Here is a 15,787-nt window from a genome sequence, read left to right as displayed (position 1 = left end):
TGCTGATGGTACGATTAGTATTCGTACAAAGAGTTCGTTGTATCGGTGCTTTTATGCAATGTAATATTTCATAAAATAATGTGCAATCTTATTGTGCGACACCAAAGCGAATGAAAAATTTAAGAAAAATAATTAATATTCCCTCATTTTATGAGTTTAGAAAATTTCGGATTCTTTGTAAAAGTACTCCAGTTGGTGTTTCAAAGTATTATTAAACGATAGAAATATACGAATAAACATTACACGAGAATGTAGATTATTTGTCAATTTTTAGTGATAATATTCCGTGTACTGTTAGAGATCTATTTAAAGATTCAGAAATAAAGTTAATCGAAATTTTTTATCGCCTTGGTTTATAGATTAATATCGAAAGTGCTAATATTAAAATTTAACTTATTATAGGCCTGTCTACTAAGCAAAATAAGTTGAAATTATATGGGAAGGAAAATAATGTTAACGGAATAGAAATAAATCAATTTGGGTCTCACGTTTCCTTATAATAGTATAGATTTACCGTAATTTCTCGACATTTTTCACTCCGTGAGATAATGGCTTTAGACGGAATAAAAGATAGGCAACTAATTAAACATTAATAATTAAAAATTAACAATTAAAAATTAAAAATTATTCTATTATAAAAGTATGCGCTCGCGTTGTAAAGGAAGAGAAAATTAAACGCGAAATTTTTATGCGTCGATCAAATCTATTTGCAAATCAATCTAATTGCCCGTAATATTCAAATATAAATTTTTAAAGTCAGACCTATATAAATATATAGATAAAGTTGTTTGTCAATAATCGAGTTCTCGCACAATTAACTTTTACTACGAAACTACGAGTTGAGTATTTAAATAATTACAACAAAAAAAAAACAAAAAAAGAAATAGAAAAAAAAAATAGAAAAATATTTAGTTGAAAAAAAAAATTAAAATGAAGATTTGAAAAATGATTTAAGAAATAATTTTCGAGAAAAATTGTTGCCCCGGAAAATGGCGTTGAATCCGTTTCTGAAATAACACATATCGAAAAAATTAAAGATTGCTTGTTTAGCGGAACTTATTCACTTTCTCATTTTGACATCAACGAATGAACTACATGCCGAACATAGCGCATAGCATAAAACGAAAAGCTTTTCAATTGGCCGAGGCTGCTTCAACCTATGACCCATATTACACTTTTCTCTTTTCGTGACCTCGGCCTAAGAAAGAAGCACCGATCTATTCTTAGTTATCAGGTAGGCAAACACGCAACATAACAAGTTTAAAGCATTCCACGAGCGCGGATATCGTAACTGACTCGTTTAGGACCGAAATAATAAGTACAGCGATATTGATAAGGCGAGCGGAAAAATTGTATAGATCAGCTCTCGTATATATCTCATATATAATACGTTTGGGTACTTTGACGAAAAGGGACACTTTTATGCGATAGTGATGTTATACGCCAAGGGAGAGTCAAGCCAAACTGGCCAATTGCCGAATTGTCAGTCGTCGCCGCCGCTGTCGCATATTGATAAGGGTCTAGTTCTATCCTGGCCTAGACATATATTTATTCTCGAGCTAATGATGCGATTATTAGAGGGAGAGCGAGCGTATACGCGCGACATTTCAATGAACTTTTCTATCTGCTACTGTTACTGCTACTCTTATTCCAGAAACGAGTTTAGCCGTTAACGCATAGTAGGAGATAGTGGGAAGCGAGCGAGATAAAATGCGACGAGTTATTTTAACGACTCTGTCAAAAGTTTAATTTGTCAGAACTTTGACGAGTCGACTGCGCTACCTAGTGCAAGCCAAATGCAATTCGGAAATTTTTTTTTATGATTTAGGTTACCTGTAGACAAATTAATCATGACGTCTATGCAAAATGAAATCTCATTGTTTTGTTACTCGTAAACGCTTATCGAAGTTATAAGAATTATACCATTTAGTATTAAAAATGTAGTTCATTTGTCCATAACATGTTCTTTTAGAATTATGTATTAAAGTGAAAGTGCATAGAAAACGTAGCCACGAGTACTTTTTCAACTATGACAAAAAATTTTAGTAACAATGTGCTTAGACTTCAAAAATCAATTGGATTATGATTAAATTTTATTACATTAGAAGAGTTGTAAATTTATTTATTATATTGAATTTTAAATGATATTTTTGAAAATGTATATAAAAAATTCAAGCACGTTCTTAAGCCGATATCACTATCCTTATTCAATAATCTTTTTACTGTTCGCTCAAAAATTTATTCCTGAAATAGAGAAGAGCGAGCTGTCTGCAGTTTTCATGGAAACGAGAAATTTTTAAGCATAATAAAATTTCAATATTGTAATTTTGAATTTATTGTAAAAGCCAAACGAATTTTTAGATACATTGTTAGTTTGAATACAAATATACAAATATACAAATATACAAAAAGATACTAATATTACTTCACTTACGTAATCCTTAATATGACTTATTTAAACACTTGGTAACAGCTTCTATTTCTCGTATCTTACATCGAAATTTTGAAATAAACTGTTAAAATTCATTTTTATTGAATATTGTGGATAAATAATAATATGTTATAGACTATCCACTTATTGAATATATTATTAAATCATGTATCTCTAAATTTTATGTAATTAATTACACAGCGAGGGAAATTACACTGTAAATGTTTATGTATCATTATTTTTATAAACTCATTATAATTTACATATTTAAAATTTAATTCAATCGGCATTTTAATTGCCTTTAATTTCATTAATTTGTTACTAACCATTTAATAATAAAATAATATGTAATTTAATTTTAAAACGAAACAATTTTTTGTTTCTCATGCAAAGCTGTATCATATATAGTAAGGGATGAAATTTTGAAAATAAAAATTAGAAAGTTTAAGTGTAAACTTGTGTTTTCTTGAAAATAAGCTTGTGTTTTTTTAAGAATTGTGGTAAATAGTGGCAGAGTCATTGTCGACACAATTATAATAATATGTATTCTTTAAATATTTAAACTTTGCTTTAAATTGCTCAACATGTTAATAGAAGTATTTATTAATAGTTATTGAAAATCTTTGTTTCTGTACATTATAAGAAATTATTTAAGCTTAATAGACTGATTGTTCATAATAAAAGAAATGGATTAATTTCATTAAATGTAAGCGCCATTATAGGATTGTCATTAAAAATACATTAGGAAAAAAAGAATATCACATATCGTTTTCGTCAACATTTTCTTTCTTATGTGTACAAACGCGCGCGCACCCCCTCCTCTCCCACACACATATATTAAGGAAGGTAGTATTGTAAATCATCTGAGCTAAAACTTCGATAAGCGTGCGGCTGTTCTCGCTTATTATCATACACATGTATCCAGGTTTTCTCCTCTCGTGCGAATTTTCGGCGCACTAAGTCGACTCTTAGACGATCGATAAAGGCTACACAATATGCAAGTGTGCGCTTAGGCGTCACATGATCTCAACTAGTCGTTCAATTGTACATATGTAAATAAGTTTTCTTCTCTCTTATTTCTTTTCGAACGAATGCGGGTAAGAGGGAATTTAATGAATGCACGGGTGTTCGTGTAGCTGATGCGTTGTTTGGCGAATGCGCCATGGTCATAATGCGAAAATCGTAGGAGAAAATGGTCTGCGAGCGATTGTATGTCGATTATTATGTATCATGATAATGTAATGTGCGAATGTGGTAAAAAAAACATTTTGAATATTTGTTGTGTAAGTGACACGATCGTCGTCGCTAAATTATTTTTTATACTTTTATATACAAGCTGCTGTAAATATGCAACGTCGACGATCGCAACAAATTCATTTATTATATAGCATACGTAATTGTTTATCGATGAGATAATAAATTTTCATTCTGTTATTCATTAAAAAAATTATTGATTTACTTCACCTTGCCCCTTACAATATCCGAAAAACAATTAAATCTTTTCTCTTCTCAATGGTCATTCAGAGAACTCGCAAGACTACTACGGTTAAAATAAGTTTGGCTCTAATTCTCGACTGAAAATCACTGTAATCGAGAGTCTTAAATAAATGATTAAGCAAATAGTCATAGCCAATATTATAATGCTAACTAACACACAATACAATTTAACTGAACTTTCCTCTTAAATACCCATAGGCCACAATTAAATTGCTTTCTAGCTCAAATGATCTTTGGAACTTGTACGTCTGATATTAATTGATGTTTGCGTAAGCATTAATTAAAAGTATTTGGTGTGTGCAACTCGAGTTCTAAGCAGATGCCAAGTGTATTTGCCTTCCGAGGTGCCGACTAACAGTAAATGTCCACTCGGTGCGTACAACTTACGCACTTACGTGACAACACCACGAGGAAGGGTAAAAACGGCCTCCTCTCACATCTTAGGACAAACGACGATGATCGTGAGACACAAATCATCGCCTGGCAAGGCTTTCGATCTCGAGCTCGCAATCGTGGCAGCCTAACAGCGACGTCCGGTGACAATTATTGGATCGCGTCCAATAAATAAGGAGTCGTTGGCGGCTTGCGCTGCCAATGTCATTGCCATTGCCGACCTCTGACTATGAGCGAATCCCCGGTATCGCGTGATCTCCCGCACTGTAATCAGCCGCGGAACCGCCATTACGACACGCGTCGAGAGTAACAGGTTCATTGGCTTGTCAAGAGGATATTCTTGGGAATTAATACGCGGCACGTATCTCGAGCCGCTTCGACAACCCTGGATTTTTACGAGGTGGCGTGCGAATCGTGACTCTTATAAATAAGTCTCCTTTCGTCTCTCAAGCCACTTTTCATTCCCACCCACACCACCCCCACCCCCTCCCCCCGACCCATCCCATTTTGTGCGAGGTGCACGATTCTTTATGAGGATGCCTCGATCTACCGCGGGAGCATTTTTCTTCCTTTGCTCAGTGATGCTTTGTTGACGAACCCACTGTCGTTTGCTCGATTATCGAATCATTTTATTGAAATGCTTTTCACGTATTTGCCGATTGAGATTCTTTTCGCGATAAAAATTACGACTCTTCCGCAAAATTGTTCCACAATGCAAAGTTATGACTTAAGAAACAAACATAATTCTGTCTTAATGTTCTAACGTTCCTACCTTTCTTTTTATATTATACGTTGTAAATAATTATTATTGATATCATTGCTTTTGTGAGTAATAAATACTATAAAACTTATGATCGTTAGTATTAAAATTTCATTACAAATACGTCTGCATCAAATAATAAATGCATTATGATAGAAGGAGCGCATTACAAACACTTCAAACACTATAAACAATAATTCTATAGCTTTTATAATTTAAATAAAGTATTAAGTACTAAATAATAATTAAATATGTGCAATTAAAGGATATAATATGTTTATTTGAATGTTTATAAAAAGAACGAATGTTCTTGGATATAAGTTTTTGTTCGCTTATTGATTTCCGGCGTATTATCTTTAACACGAAAAGAAAAAAATAGAGGCGAAAAGGCAAAGTATGTGTATTCAGGATTTGTATACGTATTTTTAAACTGTTTATTATACATGAAAAACATTTTGCAAATGGATACTTTAATGTCGACTCATAATTCAAAAGCAAGCCGGATTGCTTTGAAAATTCAGTGTAATTATCTTATCTGTCCGCGGATGTGCTGTAATTTTTTTTTAATACATTTGCAGGCATAAGTCAGAACTAGCCAAATAAACCATAAAAGAAATAAATTAAAGGAAATAAAGTATTGTAGTATTATTACGACTTAATTTATGATACATTATTGAAAAATTAACTTATAATACGATTAGATTAATTTCAACTTATGTGCATATAAAAAATGGAAATAAAAGATAATGATTAAGAAAAAGAAATGAACATTTAATATAGAATTAATATTTGATGTTTTACCGCAACACGTTTATAATATTACTTTTTGTTATAAAACTAACAAAATTTAGATTGTTATAATTTGATGAGAGTGTCGTTTTATTGCTGATAAGATAACAGTAAAATAAATAATTTCGAATGTGGGTTATGAAGAACTCATAAAATCTAAGGGTCTAAATATACGTGTGTACCATTTAAAAATTAAAATAGTAAATAAAATATATATATATATATATTAAAAGGACAGAAAAAGATGATAGATAATAAAACAACTTGTTCATAAGTGATACTATATTGATTAGTAACAGATATTAAGTTGATTTTTATTTAACGAAATGTTCTCTCAAAATCTATTTTTTTCTTTCTTTATACAATTATATTCTAAACAAAATAAGATAAGTACAATTTATATTTAATATTGAATAAATATTGTTTAACTAAATTATTTATTTAAAAATTTTATATAGACACTGATGCTTTTATATAACAGATCTCAAATCTCAAAGAAACGATAAATTTGTGAGTTACGTATTTTTCTCTTGCTTCTTTCATTACAAGCAAGAAAGTATTAACCTTTCTTAATCGCTATTCTTATTCATAGAGAAGAAAATTTTGGAATTCACGTTAGGCTATAGAAGTATCATATTAATTAAATATAACGAGGATCCTATTCATCTTGAATTGTGAGAAGAAGATTTCAATGGCGCACACTGTGCGTCTTGCTTTTACTGTTTGTAAGGATTAGTGATCGATCCGTTGTTACCGCTTGATAAATTTTGCCATAAATGTTGTCGAGTAAACCTTTAAGGCCAAATTACTCCATTTGAAGTACAGAGGAACTTTGAATACAGCAATTATACACCAAATAATAATAATATATATACCTTATAGACTTCAGTAATATTAGTAATAAATTACTAATATAAGTTTCTCATTACTAAATACGTTTATCATTGCACTGACAAATTTTTAAACTAGAAAGAAAAATTGATGTTAGAAAAACAATAACTTTTTTTATCAACTGTTTCAATCTTATCTTTCAGAAAAAATTCCTCAACATTCACGAGCATCAATAATTATATATTATGTATCTGAAAAATACGCGAATTTATTTTGTCGTTTAAACGTAAAAAACGTTAAATTTTCATCATTGGTTTAACTTTACTTTAAATATATTAGACAAAAATTAATTTCGCCAAAAATATAACGAACAACTAGTCTTTTAGACGATTAATTTTAAATAATAACTTTTTGAATTAATAATATTACTAAAAGTACTACACATTTATAATAGCACAAGCTTATAATAATAATTTAATCTAACTTCTAATTTTTGTATGCATGAATTTTAATGTGTAAATACCTAATTCAATTAATAATCAATACTATTTATCGTATTTTTAGACTTTTGATTTCTTTGACTATGAAATTATTCTTATTTTGTAGATGAGATAATAAATAATTCTGATTTATTACAAAAGTTGTTTCTATTTTCATTATTACCTACCAGTTCTCTCTCTCTCTCTCTCTCTCTCTCTCTCTTTCTCTCTCCTTCTGTAGTGGTTATTTTTTTAAATAATAAATGTATGCATTTTCAAATCATTTACGAGTATGTGCTCGTGACATTAATTATTATAAAATACTAAAATCTTTTAATTAAAGAAAAACGATTTCAATTGCATGGCAATTGTTGGTGAACGAAAGGACGCAATCGAGCTTCCATTCCCATGCATAGCATTAATTGTAAACAGTTACAACAAAATAATTGATTCATCCAACTAAAATCTAGTGCATCGGATAACAAACTGAGTCTTTTGATTGGCTTATGGCTTCAAGTGTCACTTACCGTTCGAGCAAATATATACATTTCTCAGCACCCACGCGACGTGCTGCTCACCAGTCAAATACATCATGAATAAGATAAAAGAAAAAAATTCAAAAACAAGGAGAACTATGTCGATGGAGGTCGAAAATTCTCAATTTCGTCCTTCATACTGCACATTCGGCACTTGCGAGACACAATTCGCTTTTTTCGCGCATTCGCGCCCATCGTGTCGCAATCACGCTGGCTGTTGCTGTTGCTTGGTGAATCTTGCCTTGACACCATCCGAGTATTCGCCAATGACTTGCAAATAGGCATCGGCAATTTGCGCTTTTCACATGTGCAAGAGAGCTCGCTTTAAAATACTTCATAGATAAAATGTTCATAGATTCGAGGAGCTTCTTACAGTTTTATTTAATCATTTGATACTACCGTCAACGAATGTACTCTTAATGAGCTTACCAACTGATTTTAGTTGATATAAAATTTCTGGCCAGAGAGCGTTTGACGTACTTTTGTGCTATAGAAAGCGCGCGCGTGTATAGTATCTATCGAAAACAATTTTTCTTATTATTTTAGTGAAATGAAATTTTATATGATTTGAAAATAATAGATATTTCTTCAAAAACAATGATTAACGGTCTTAGTTTCATTACTGGTTATTTATGGGGTTCCTACATTATTACATTAATAAAGCTTTGATATAGTGGATTTTAATAAAAAAAAAAGGTGCAAGTCACAATTGATATGGAAATCAATTCAAGTATATCATATTAAGTAAACAAAATTTCCTATTCAATTCATTGTAAAAATCGTTAAAAATGATATTACTATGATGTTTTTTAGCATACTTATTTAAATAATATTTGCCAAAAAACGCAATCAGTATATGAGAGACTCGTAAAAATAACTTATCTGTTTCAAATAAAAATATAAAATAATCTCATTGTATTTGTAAACAAAATTAATCATTTTTGGAAATCTCCGCATGTGTTCGTGTACACCTGAGCAATTGATACAAGATGTAGTATAAGGCTTTCACGGTTTTGCAGAATATTAAAGTATCTATAGTTGGTTACCGTTCAATGAAAAATAATCAAATCTATTCGGATTAAATCATTCACCGATTATAATCGCCATAAAGTATAAAGTTATATAAACTTCAGTAACAATACAATTTGAAACTTAAAGAATTTTCAAATAAAATTTTTGTTTTTTTGCTAATGTGGCACATGTACAATAGTACATTAGCTTTTCATATTTCAAGTATTAAAAATTAAAATTGTCAATCAATAAGTCCGTAAGAAGATGAAAGGATCGAGATTTGCAACGTGGAAAATGACATTGGAACCATTTTGAAAAATTTAAATTATTGACAAGTATTCTTTTCACTGTTTATGTTCCAGGCCTACATCAATGCTCGCATTTTCTCTACAAATTCTGCTTTTATAATTCGCATTTCATGTGCAACATTGTAATTTGAATTACAGCTTATTAAAAATTAATTATTAATATTAAATTAATAATTGCAAATAACGCTTGTTAGTGGTATAAAATAAATGACTGATTGAAACATAATTAATACATCATTAGTAATATAATAGAGTATATAAGTTGATTACGCATAGCAAATTGATTTGAAATTTAATTTGATTTAATTCCTGTCAATAATTATTTAATGACAAGTTGAATATTTATACTGTCTTACTTCTGATTTCAGTTATCATTTAAGTATAATGATAAATTATAAAAAATAAAGCATAAAAAATGAAAATATATTTAGTTTGTAAATAGTATCGTTACAGTAAACAAATTAATTTATCTAATGATAAGCAAACAAATTTATTTTTATTTTTAACAAATAGCTAAATTGAATCGGAATAGAGATATCTGGTAGCTAGATAAAGACGCCGTAAGCAGATCTTTTGAAGAATATAATTTATATTTTATATTGTAGTGCATAAAATATTAAATTTTATATTAATGTTTGAATGAAGTCCAATACTTATATGTAATTATTTCATAAAATCTTATTTTAATTATATAATAATGTCTAAGTTGAAATATTTATCATGATCATAAGTAAACGTAAGCAGTAATTTAAAACAATTTCTTTGTATTTACCAGTAATTTGTTTATATTTGCACGATCTACATCATATATACATGAATATATGAGAAAATGCATATTTATTCCTATTGAATTGGATTATAATTTCCATATTACTAAATTCAAGAATTAACAAAAAATTCCTTTTTACAATTTAATTGTTAATACAGCTGATTATATTAATCTCAATATTTTTTTTATTAGTATGTTTTTTCTAAAAATTTGTCATTTAATACTTTAAAATAGAAAATACTTATTAGTATATACAGTAGGTATTTTAAATTATCAATACACAATTAAAAAGTCTTAACGTTTTTCTCTTCTAGTAATTACGTTAATCATGTTGATACAACTGGTTTGCGTATCTACCAGTTCTTTAATAAAATAAAATTTTAATTACAGTAAATCATGGTTTTTTATTGAATATATCACCTTCATTAATAAATATATTTTTGACTACTATTTGAATAATACAAATTGTGATTAAATTGTAATATAATTTTAATTTTTATAAAATAGCACAATGTTCATTTATTATATTTAACATATAATAATTTGCAAATATATCCATACAATTGTAATATATATCTTAAAATATAATAATGCTCATTTATATATAATTATTAGTATAAGTTATTTAAGCAATTATGTATTAAGTATTGACTAGTAATCTTGAAGTAAATCGTTATACCTGTCACGTAATATGTACTTATATTATTTCACCTTATATAATTTAAATATAAGCAAATACTATGTTTGAACCTAGTCGACAGATCTATTTATATTATTTAAAGAAATTATGCAAATAAACTTACTAGCTGTGCATTGGTATTTATGTCTATGCGAATATTATGATCATAATCAAGTGGCATGTGTACTAAAAAATCAATGAAAAACAAAGCGTAGCGAATACGAAGAAAGGCGTAAAAGGTAGAAAAGAAAATGGTATTAATATAAAATAATATACAAAAAAGAGATCGCTCCATTTGTTGTTCAAAAACAGGTTTTAGTGCGCTTTCTAACAGCTAAAGTTACGCCTAAACAAAGATCTCGACTATCGAACAGTCTGTGGGTATTATTATATCGATCTATTAACGTAAACGCTTGTTAAATTGTTTTCAGATTTTTTTTGTTGCGCATTAACTGTAAAAAAATCCAAGCATGATGCATTGTATAAATCAAACCAGAACATGTATTTAAAATTCTTATAAATAGAATAATTTTATAATAATGATAAATTTCAATTTTTCTTTTTTCGTAACATATTATAAATACAATTATGCAAAAAATACTTTTCAAATTTTTTTTTTAATATGTATCATTTTACTCTTTACATTGATTGAATGTGATATTTATCATGGAGCATATAAAAAATTATAATTATATTATAAATATTATAAATATAAAATATTGATACATTTTTTCAATAAAATTTACTAAATTAATTCTCAAATGTTCTGTAATAGGACGATTGTCATGAAAATTATTTTATATAAAATTTTCACGAAATTTTATATACAATTTAATAGAATATACTGCTAATACCACAAATGTTCAAAACAATACAATTTAAATTAAGTAAGAACACTTTTTCATTGTCAGCCTTAATTGTTTTAAACAATTAATATTTGTTTTCCAATATATATATATATATATATATATATATATATATAAATGTTATGGTACATTGTTTTTCGTCGATTGTATCCAATTAATATTTTACTCTTCTAATAAATAAGCTTTGCTTCTCATCGATTTATGGCTGTCTAAACATACAGAAAATATGACATTTAACAAAATTATGTCATATTAATATAACTCTTTTTATTTTTCTATGATAATTTCTTTTAAAAAATTATGTAATTCTTTGAAATTCGTAAATATTTTTAATTTCTTATTAAATTTACATATAATATACTTGAACATATAATATAATGATAAAACATTATTTACTAATGTATCAATTTATTTTGAATTAAATAATCATTCAGAATAAATAATGATAATTACTGATAGTACGAATTCAAAATTAAATCTTATATTTAACTTCTATAAATTATTTAATATTTAATTTCTCTCATTAAGTTTTCATAAATATATAAAGTTTCCCACTTTTATATTGAAATTATGTTTTATGTTTGTATTTTGTCTCTCGCCATCCATAAAGATTAACTACTTTAATTAATGTTTTTAAATATTTAGTAGATGTATGTGCGCTTTTTCAAATGAAACTTTATTTATTTTCGCTCTAGTGACATAATGGAAATATAGGCTAATTTAATAAATATAATAGCATATTAATATATTATATAAAATAAAATTTTTATTACTCTTTTTTCAATAATATGTACTTGAATTTTGTAAATTTAATAATAAATATACAAAAAAATATGAATATATTTCTTTATTTTTTAATTTTATGCGAACCATTTTATTTCTCGAAAACAGTATCTGGTCGACATGATTACAATTTATATCACGTGGTTAATTAAAAAATATTGCTGATGCTGTAATTTACTTTATTTTTTATTATTGAAATATATGGAACTTATGTAATAAGATTTAAAACTCTCTTAGTACTTCTAAAATACATTTATTTATCCTTATAGTATAACTAGTATAATAAGGATATTGTGAAAAAGACTGAAAAAGACTTTAAATTGAATCAGATATTTATAATACTTTATTTTAAGTAGGTTAGATTCTATATTTAATATTCGTATATTTTATCAAACATATATCAATTAGACTAATTATGGTTATATACTTTTTATTTATAAAATAAGATTTTATTTTATACTAAAAGTCGTGAGCATTTATCATAAAAAGTAATTTATCACCTTATACTGTTTTAGAAAAATTATGAGATATTATTCTCAATATTACAATAATTCGGTATATTTCGTTATAATGTTAAATGAAACATTTTTTCATATCAAAATTTTATTATTTTTACTAATTTATTGCCGATTTTATATTGAATTATTAATATTCAAATATTAAATATTAAAATGAAAATCTTATGCCTAATTATTTTAATAAATTTTGAAATTTATCAAAACTCATTTGGACCATTTATTATTCATATAAAAGTAGTGTAAAAATAGTATTGAATGTTATAAATAGTTCATAGCAAATTGAATGGATATTGAATTGTCGAAAAAATTAATTTACGAATGGTTAACTAATTTAACGTAATTTTGTAATTTAATATTTAAAAATCTATTTCAATTGATTAAGAATCTTATTAGAATTTCAAATATTGATTAATAATAAATAAATTGATTAACGAAGATAAAAGATATGTATTTCGTATTATCCATTAATATTGTTTTCCTATACTTACAGTAATGCCATTTAATAAATTTAACAGAATAATTGTAAAAAGTACATTGTCCCAGCATCTGACAGACTATAAAGATTTCCGGCTAAGAATATCCTTATAAAGAGGGTATTGTGAATGTTTGATACAACAACGTCTCTCATTTTCACCTTGATATAGAGCAGACTTTTTACATTTGTAATAGAGCAAAATATATATCTATTGTGTAAAAGTCCGAAGCCAAAGCTTATATCGAATGACAGTGCCAAGGATTGGGCATTATGAGACTCAGCTACCGTGGCTGCTACTTTTTCTTATGCAACTGGTAGCTCACTTGGCATAAGAAATAAAAACATCGCTCTCCAACGACGTCGTAAAAGAGCGTGAATTTAACTTTTAGATTGCTTAAATTACCGATAAATTGGACAGATTCCTAATTTATCTACCTCGCATATTATGTGCGCTGTAGTACGTGATACGTGAGGTAATATTGCTGGAGTGTGATTTTTGTAGCGACTGTTATTATTACTCTTTGAAAATACATTATGTTGCTGTATAAAAGGTTTTACATAATGAAAGTATATATAATTGATTAACTGTCTATATACTTAAAAGAGAAATTCGAATAAAGTAAAATGTAATGTATTAATTTTTTATTCTAATTGCATCGATTAAAAATAATTGTATTATGTTCGATTTTAATGTAACGTGAACAGTTATTAATGTTTATATATTGCAAACACGTAAAGTATTCATTTTTCATATTCATTACGTATTTTAATTTAAGAAATAAAAATAATTAAATACGATTAAATGAAAAAGCTTAGAAAATAAATAAATTGAGACATTGCATGAAAATAATATTAAGTTGGAAATCTAATTTCTATGATAATGAAAAACATTAATAGATATAAGCAAATTAATTTGGTTATCAATTATATATATATATATATATATATTCATATAATATTATAATATTTAGAAAATCTTTATTTAACATTTTTTTAAATTATTGTTTATTTATATCAAATTGAAATTTCAAAGTATTTACCTAATATAAAATCATTATGATCCAAATGTCTGTACAGACATTATCAGTTGAATAAAATTATTCAATTTTAAACGTACTAATACTTATTAATATGAAAAAATAGTCGATCAAATTTTTCATGACAGATATATTAAATGTTTTGTTAAATAATTTTTTAAATAATTTATTTTATAATTTTAAATAATTTATTAATGAATTTTCAAAATATTCATTCAATTTCAAGTACAATTGTCATTACAATTTATATTGTACATATCTTCAGCTTCACATATAATCTTTAAAGTGTGGCTCAAAGTGAAGAGTGATTGCAAGTTTTTTTTACTGATCATTATAGAAGTTATAGAAATCTTGAACATATAAAACAAGTAAAAATAAAAAATAAAAGAAAAATAGCTTTGTGACTGTAAGTATAATGTAAAATATAAGGAAAGAGCTACTTGCATTTTGTGGGCACAAAGTTTTGAAAATGCAGTTATTTTGACTTTCAAATACAAAATTGTATATTTCATAAAATTTTTCTGTACTTATATGATTAAAGATATGAATAAATTGTTCAACTCTATCTTTTCAATTGATAAAATCATAGATATTCATAATGCTCAATTAGTGGAATATTCTTATTCTATTACTGATATCTATTAATTATTATTATTTTTAAATATCGATGACATATGTTTAACTTTTTATTACAAAAATTTAGGAAAAATATTTCAAAAGCAATTAAATAATGATAAATGTATTTCAATACATTAATTTATATAAACGAATTCAATACTTTATGAACAATTATATAATTAAAAACTTTAGATAATGATTCTTTTCAAAATAAAATAATACCTATGATATTACTATACGTATTATAATTCGCTAATATTGTACTAATAAATATTTTATGGTTGTAATTCTAGTACAAACAGGAACAACTGTCTTATACAGTGAAAATGCTCGTATTTCATCACATATGAATATTCCTGATAATTATATTAAATGGCATACGTACGTGTGTAAATAAAAATTTTTTTTTTTTTTTTTTTTTTTTTTTTTTTTTGACTAACAATGAATTTTGATAGTGAATATAAAATGGAATAATAGTATTCTCAAGTGTTAATAATGATATCAGTTATAATAACTTAACAGATATACAATTTACATTTAAGACGTAACAAGTTAGAATAATTCTTATATAATTTATTAGCATTTGATACGATTATGTGAATAAAAATTAAATAATAACTTGAATTACCTAAACGTGTAGATATTACATTACCAGTAACTTCTTAGACTATATATACCTTTAAACCCGAAAGCTTATCAATAAATCAAGTTGTTGAAGTTTCCAGAGTGTTCTGTTCTGATAAAGTAGCTTTGAACAGTTTCCAAATAAAAGCTAATATATCAATATGAAAATATTTTATAACAAATCAGATGTATATATCATTGTTTGAAGAATTTGGAACCAATTATAATGGCCATAATTTATAATAATTTCAGTTTATACGGCTATATTATATATTTAAAATTGGCTATCAAATTCGAACGATTCGGTTATATTTAAATTTTAATACCCAACTATTTTAAAGAGGTTATTTTAAGCAAAAATATTTCACAATTCCAATAAATAG

This window comes from Ceratosolen solmsi, unplaced genomic scaffold, assembly GCF_000503995.2.
Source record: "Ceratosolen solmsi marchali unplaced genomic scaffold, CerSol_1.0 scaffold31, whole genome shotgun sequence".
In the NCBI taxonomy this organism is placed as follows: Eukaryota; Metazoa; Arthropoda; class Insecta; order Hymenoptera; family Agaonidae; genus Ceratosolen; species Ceratosolen solmsi.
The sequence above is the reverse complement of the archived record's forward strand: the minus strand, read 5'-3'. Positions refer to the sequence as shown.